Genomic DNA, 6,000 nt, shown 5'->3' with positions numbered 1-6,000 from the left:
AACATATGGTTACCTACTGAGACTGAGAATCTCTAAGATAATGTTCATAAAAAAACACTGGGTAGAAACAGTTTAACATGGCATGTGCATTTAGCCCTGCTGGGGCAGATTTCCTCTGAAAAATCTCTGACCTCCTTTTTCCGGCCAATTCATGATTTCAGACCCTCAAGCAGACACACTTTCTAGTGAGAGAAGCCCCACTTAAGAAACTTATCTTATGCAACAGGACAACCTTTTTTTTCTAAACATCTGTTCAGTGGAAAGTGTTTTTTGTTCATGGATTGGAAGAATTAATAGCATTAAAATATCCAAACTACCCAAAGTGATCTACAGATTCAGTGCAATCTTTATCAAAATCCCAATTGCATTCTCTACAAAAATAGAAAAAAATCCTAAAATTCATATGGGACCACAAAAGTTCCTGATTAGCCAAAGCAATTTTTTTTTAAGTAAATATCAGTGTTTATTTACAGCTCTTACAAGGACTGGATTTATTCTCTTTGATCTCTTTGTCTTCTTTGAACCCTTGACTAGCCAAAGCCATCTTAAGCAAGAAGAACAAAGCTGGAGACATCATACTTTCTGATTTCAAAATGTATTACAAAGCTACAGTAATTAAAATAGTAACATACTACCATAAAATAGACATAGATCAAAGGAACATAATATAGAGCCCAGAAATAAATTTTCATATATATATTCAACTGATCTTTGACAAGGGTGCCAAGAACACACAATAGGGAAAGGATAGCCTCTTTAAGAAATGGTGTTGGGAAAATTGGATATCCACATGCAAAAGAATAAAATTGGACCATTATCTCATATCTTATACAGAAATCAACTCAAAATGAATTAAAGACTTAAGTGTTAGACCTAAAACTATAAAACTACTAGAAGAAAACATAGGGGAAAAACTTCTCAACATTGGTTTAAGCAATGATTTTCTGTATATGACACCAAAAGCACAGGCAACAAAAGCAAAAATAGACAAGTGGGATTATGTCAGACTAAAAAGTTTCTGTTCATCAAATGAAACAATCAATAGGGCGAATATTTTCTACCAAATAGGGGAGAACATTAGCAAACCATATATCTGATAAGGGATTAATACCTAAAATATATTTTTTAAAAAATCATATAACTCAATAGCAAAAAAACAAATGACCAATTAAAAAATGGGTAAAGGACCTGAGTAGACATTTCTTAAAACAAGGCATACAAATGTCCAACATATATAGGAAAAGGTACTAACATCACTAATCATCAGGGTAATGCAAATCAAAACCACAATGAGATATCACCTCACACCTGCTATAATGGATTTTATCAAAAAGACAAAAGATAGCAACTGTTGGTGAGGATGTGGACAAAAGAAAACCATTGTGCACTTTGGTTGGAATGTTAATTGGTAGAGCTATTATGGAAAGAGTATGGAGGATACTAAAAAAAAATTAAAAATATAACTACCTTATGATCCTGTAATTCCACTTCTGGGTTTATAGCCCAAGGAAATGAGATCAGTATCTCAAACAGACATCTGAACTCCTATGTTTATTGCTGAATTATTCACAGTAGCCAAGGTATGGAAACAATCTAAATGTTGATGGATGAATGGATAGAGAAAATATGGTATACATATATACAATGAAGTAATATTCAACCTTTAAAAAGAAGGAAATTCTGCCATCTGCAATACGTTTCTTGCATTGTAAGTTTTCTGCATTGTCTGGGATATGATTAAAATGTTAATTTCAGGTAGACTAATAAAAATGATGCATTTAGTAAATTTAAGGTTAAGAACTTAAAGAATGATAACTAAAAGTAAAACAAAATGGAGGAGATAAATGGAATGATAAAAGTGCTTGTTTAATACAAAGAAAGCCAGAAAAGGACGATGATGATATATTTAAGATTATTTAAAAAATCAAAATGGAGTAACTATGTTTCAGGCATCCAAAATGGAGCCAGGTACCCATTGTGGATGTGGTTTCAGAAACGTTCCCAAATCACTGAGAACTTGAATTTTCTGAACTTCAAGGACATTACCAGTCATTTTCAAAACAACATCTGGTACAATATTTGTTTTTCTCTTTCTGACTTACTTTACTCTGTATGACAGACTCTAGGTTCATCCACATCTCTACAAATGACCCAGTTTTGTTCCTTGTTATGGCTGAGTAATATTCCATTATATGTATATGTATATATTTATATATACCACATCTTCTTTATCCATTCTTCTGTCGATTTAACTCATATATGTGGAATCTAGAAAAATGGTACAGATGAACCTATTTGCAGGGCAAGAATAGAGATGCAGACCTAGAGAATGTATGTGTGAACACAAGGGGGAAGGGGAGAGTGGGATGAATTGGGAGATTAGGTTTGACATAAATACACTACCATGTGTAAAGTAGATAGCTAGTGGGAACCTGCTGTATAGCACAAGGAGCTCAGCTCGGTGCTCTGTGATGACCTAGATGGGTGGGAAGAGGGGAGAGGTCCAAGCGGCAGGGGTTATATGTATACATATAGCTGATTCACTTAATTGTACAGCAGAAACTAACACAACATTGTAAAGCAATTATACTCCAATAAAATATATATATATATATCTGCTAGCAGCTGCTAGCTACAACCTTGTAGTTTCAAAATGTCCCCCACCCATGTCACAACTATGTTATCATTTCAAATCCCAATCAATCCTTGCTTAATAAGCACGCTTACTTCTAATTCTTGACAAATAATTTATGTAACCCCACAGTTTTTTGCCGTTGTAAGCTTCCCTCATTTTGTAATGCAATGGAACACAATTCAAGTGCTTCCTTGAATTTATGCTTCCTGGGCTGCAGTCCTAACAAACCCCAAATAAAAGCATTTATTTTCTATCTCAACCAGGTCTCTGTTCCTGGATTTCTCGGTTAACAAGGAATAAAGAAACAAAGAACAGATAAGAGGGATCTTACTGTGATGACACAAATGTTTTAAACCTTGATTATTGTGATGGTGGTACAACTTGGTAAATTTACCAAAATAATCATTGAATTGTACACTTACAAAGATGAATTTAAGGTATGTAAATCATACCTCAATAGAGTTATTTTTTTTTAAGTATTGATGGGAATAATAGAAAGCAAATAGCAATTGGTAGACTCAATCTCCTCTGTATCAGAAATTACATTTAATGTAAATGTTACAAATATTGTAGTTAAAAGCAAAAATTGTTGGATTGAGTAAAAATGAGACCCAACTCTATGCTGTTTATAGAAAACACATTTTAAATGTAAAGACAAGTGTTGACAGAAATAATCAATAAACAATGAACAATAGAAAGAGAAAAGAGTTTTATTTGTTCCAAACCAAGGACTGTACCCTAGGAGACACAGATTCAAGAAGCAATTGAACTGTGTTCCACCAACCTATAAAATGGAGGCTTACATAGGCAAAAACTGCAAAGTTATGTAAGTTGCTTGTCAAGATTTAGGTTTGGAGCTGGCAAGAAGTAAGGGTGTTTGTTAAGCAAGGATTGGCTGGGGTCCAAAATGTTTGCATAGTTACAAGAGGAGACCTAAACCACAGTCATTCCATTTTGATTTTACAATACATTATTTTCTTTAATGGTTAAAGCAGATGTACAATGCATGTTTGACAGGTCATAAGACAAGCTGTTCTAGTTAGTGTAAAGTTCAAGCCAAATTGTGTATAAGCCAGAATGACTTGTGATGATGCAAATGTTTTAAACATTTATATATGGAAATTTATGAAAAGTTTGAGTTTATGAATTCAAATATATGAAAATTTCTTCCATCATACAGATAGGCTGGAAGTAAAAAAATGGAAAAGACATACCATTGAAAACTCTTTAAAGGAAAAAGGATGATGTAGTTATATCAATATCAGACAACAGATTCTTTAAGGTGAGAAGTACTGTATGAGATATTGAGGAATATTTTATTATAAAAGGGTCAATTATATACAATATTACTTGTGGTACATCCATACAATGGACTATTATTCAGCACTGAGACCTATAGCATGAGCTAACAAGCCATGAAAAGAAATGTAAGAACTGTTATGGACTGAATAACTATGTTTCCGCCAGATTCATATGTTGAAGCCCTAACCCCCAATGTGATGGTATTTGGAGATGGTCTTTTGGGGGTAAGTAGTGTTAGATGGGGCCATGAGGATGGGGCCCTCAAGCTGGGAACAGTGTCCTTATAAGAAGAGATATCAGAGGGCTTGCTTTCTCTTTCTCTCTCCTTCTCTGCCATGTGAGGACAGAGCGCTTGCCTGCAAGCCAGACGATAGCTTACATCAGAATTCGACAATCCTAGCACCCTGATCCTGGACTTCCAGCCTCCAGAACTGTAAGTAAATAGATTTCTGTTGTTCAAGTCACCCAGTCTATGGTATTTTGTATGGTAGCCTGAGCTGACTAAGACAAAAAACTGAAATGCGTATTACTAAATGAAAGAAGCCCTTCTGAAATGTTACATATTGTATGATTCCAAATATATGATGCTCTGACAAAGGCAAAACTATGAACAAAACAAAAAGATCACTGGTTGCCAGGGGTTGGGGTGAGGGAGGGGTGAATAGGCAGAGCACAGAGGATTTTTAGGGCAGTGAAACTATTCTATTTGATACAGTAGATACATGTCATACATTTGTTAGAATCCATAGAATTTGTAACACCAAGAGTGATCCCTATAGTAAACTGTGGTTTGGGGGTGATAATGATGTATCAGTGTGATTCATTGATTGTAACATATGTACCATTCTGTACCAGTCTAGTGTGGGATGCTGAAGATGGAGGAGTCTGTGCATGTGTGAGGGCAGGAGGTATATGGGAACTCTATGCACTTTCTACTCAATTTTGCTGTGAACTTAAAACTGCCCTGAAAAGAAATTCTATTTAAACTCTCCACAATATCCTTGAATTTTTATGTATCTAATAACATGTCTTCAAAGGTAAGAAACAAAAGTTGACATAACTGAGAGAAGAAATAGAAAAATACACAATCATCATTGGATATATGAACACTCCTCTCTCAGTAAGTATTAAGCAAGTAGACAAAATATTCAGTGAGGACTTCGAAGGTTTTATGAACACAGTAACCAATATCTGGTACTGGGAGGTAACTGGATAGATTCCTAACAAAAAGAAAATTTGAATAACGTTTACTATGCATATGCCAACTACAAACTGGCATTTGCCATCTGCCTCTGCAAGGATTAAGTCACTAGCCACTGCAGCCCCTGACATTCAACACACCCTGAAAGGGGTTCAGGGTGGAGATCAGGAATGAGGCAATCTGTGCTCTGGGAAAAACTGGCAAAACAGGCCTTTCAGATAGTTAGATATTTTCAGGAGGAGATTTTATGAGCCCAAATTCTTGCATCTTCTTACATCTAGAAAAGCACTAAAATCATTAACAGAGACATCTGCTCCTTGTGACTAGCAGCAAGCCTTGCCAAAATGTGTGCTTGACTGCATGGACCCCCCTTCACTAAAATCATATACAATACTGAGTTCCTTCCTACCTCTTCAGAGCTGTTCCTCAGAGCTATCTGAGATGCTGTCTCCCAGGCTATAGTCCTCATTTTGCCCCCAATAAAACTAACTCACAACTCTCACATTATACATGTTTTTTCAGTCGACACATACTTCAATCACTCAGTTGATAGAATGAAGGACTGTAGGATGCATATCCTGGTAGACATCCTTAGGTCTCTAAGGTTCAAAGGAGAATGCAAGTATTTTGCACACTACTGACAAGGGTGTGAACTCTACCTTGTCTAAGTCTGTAAAATGGACATGATAAAAAATACACTTGGACATAGAAGATCAAGGGTAGATGAGATTCCATTTTCTTAGGCCGAGATCTTGCAGGTGCATTGTTCATGGACCTCAGACTTCCTAGGCTTCAAGTCTCTAAAGTTCTTTCACAGATGAGAAAGACCTCTGGTATCAAGTTTCCAGGGTGACCTCAGTTG

Source organism: Delphinapterus leucas, chromosome 2 (genome assembly GCF_059928025.1).
Source record: "Delphinapterus leucas isolate spDelLeu-1000000601 "Yukka" chromosome 2, BTC_Dleu_Yukka2, whole genome shotgun sequence".
NCBI classification, from domain to species: domain Eukaryota; kingdom Metazoa; phylum Chordata; class Mammalia; order Artiodactyla; family Monodontidae; genus Delphinapterus; species Delphinapterus leucas.
This window is presented reverse-complemented; position numbering follows the sequence as displayed.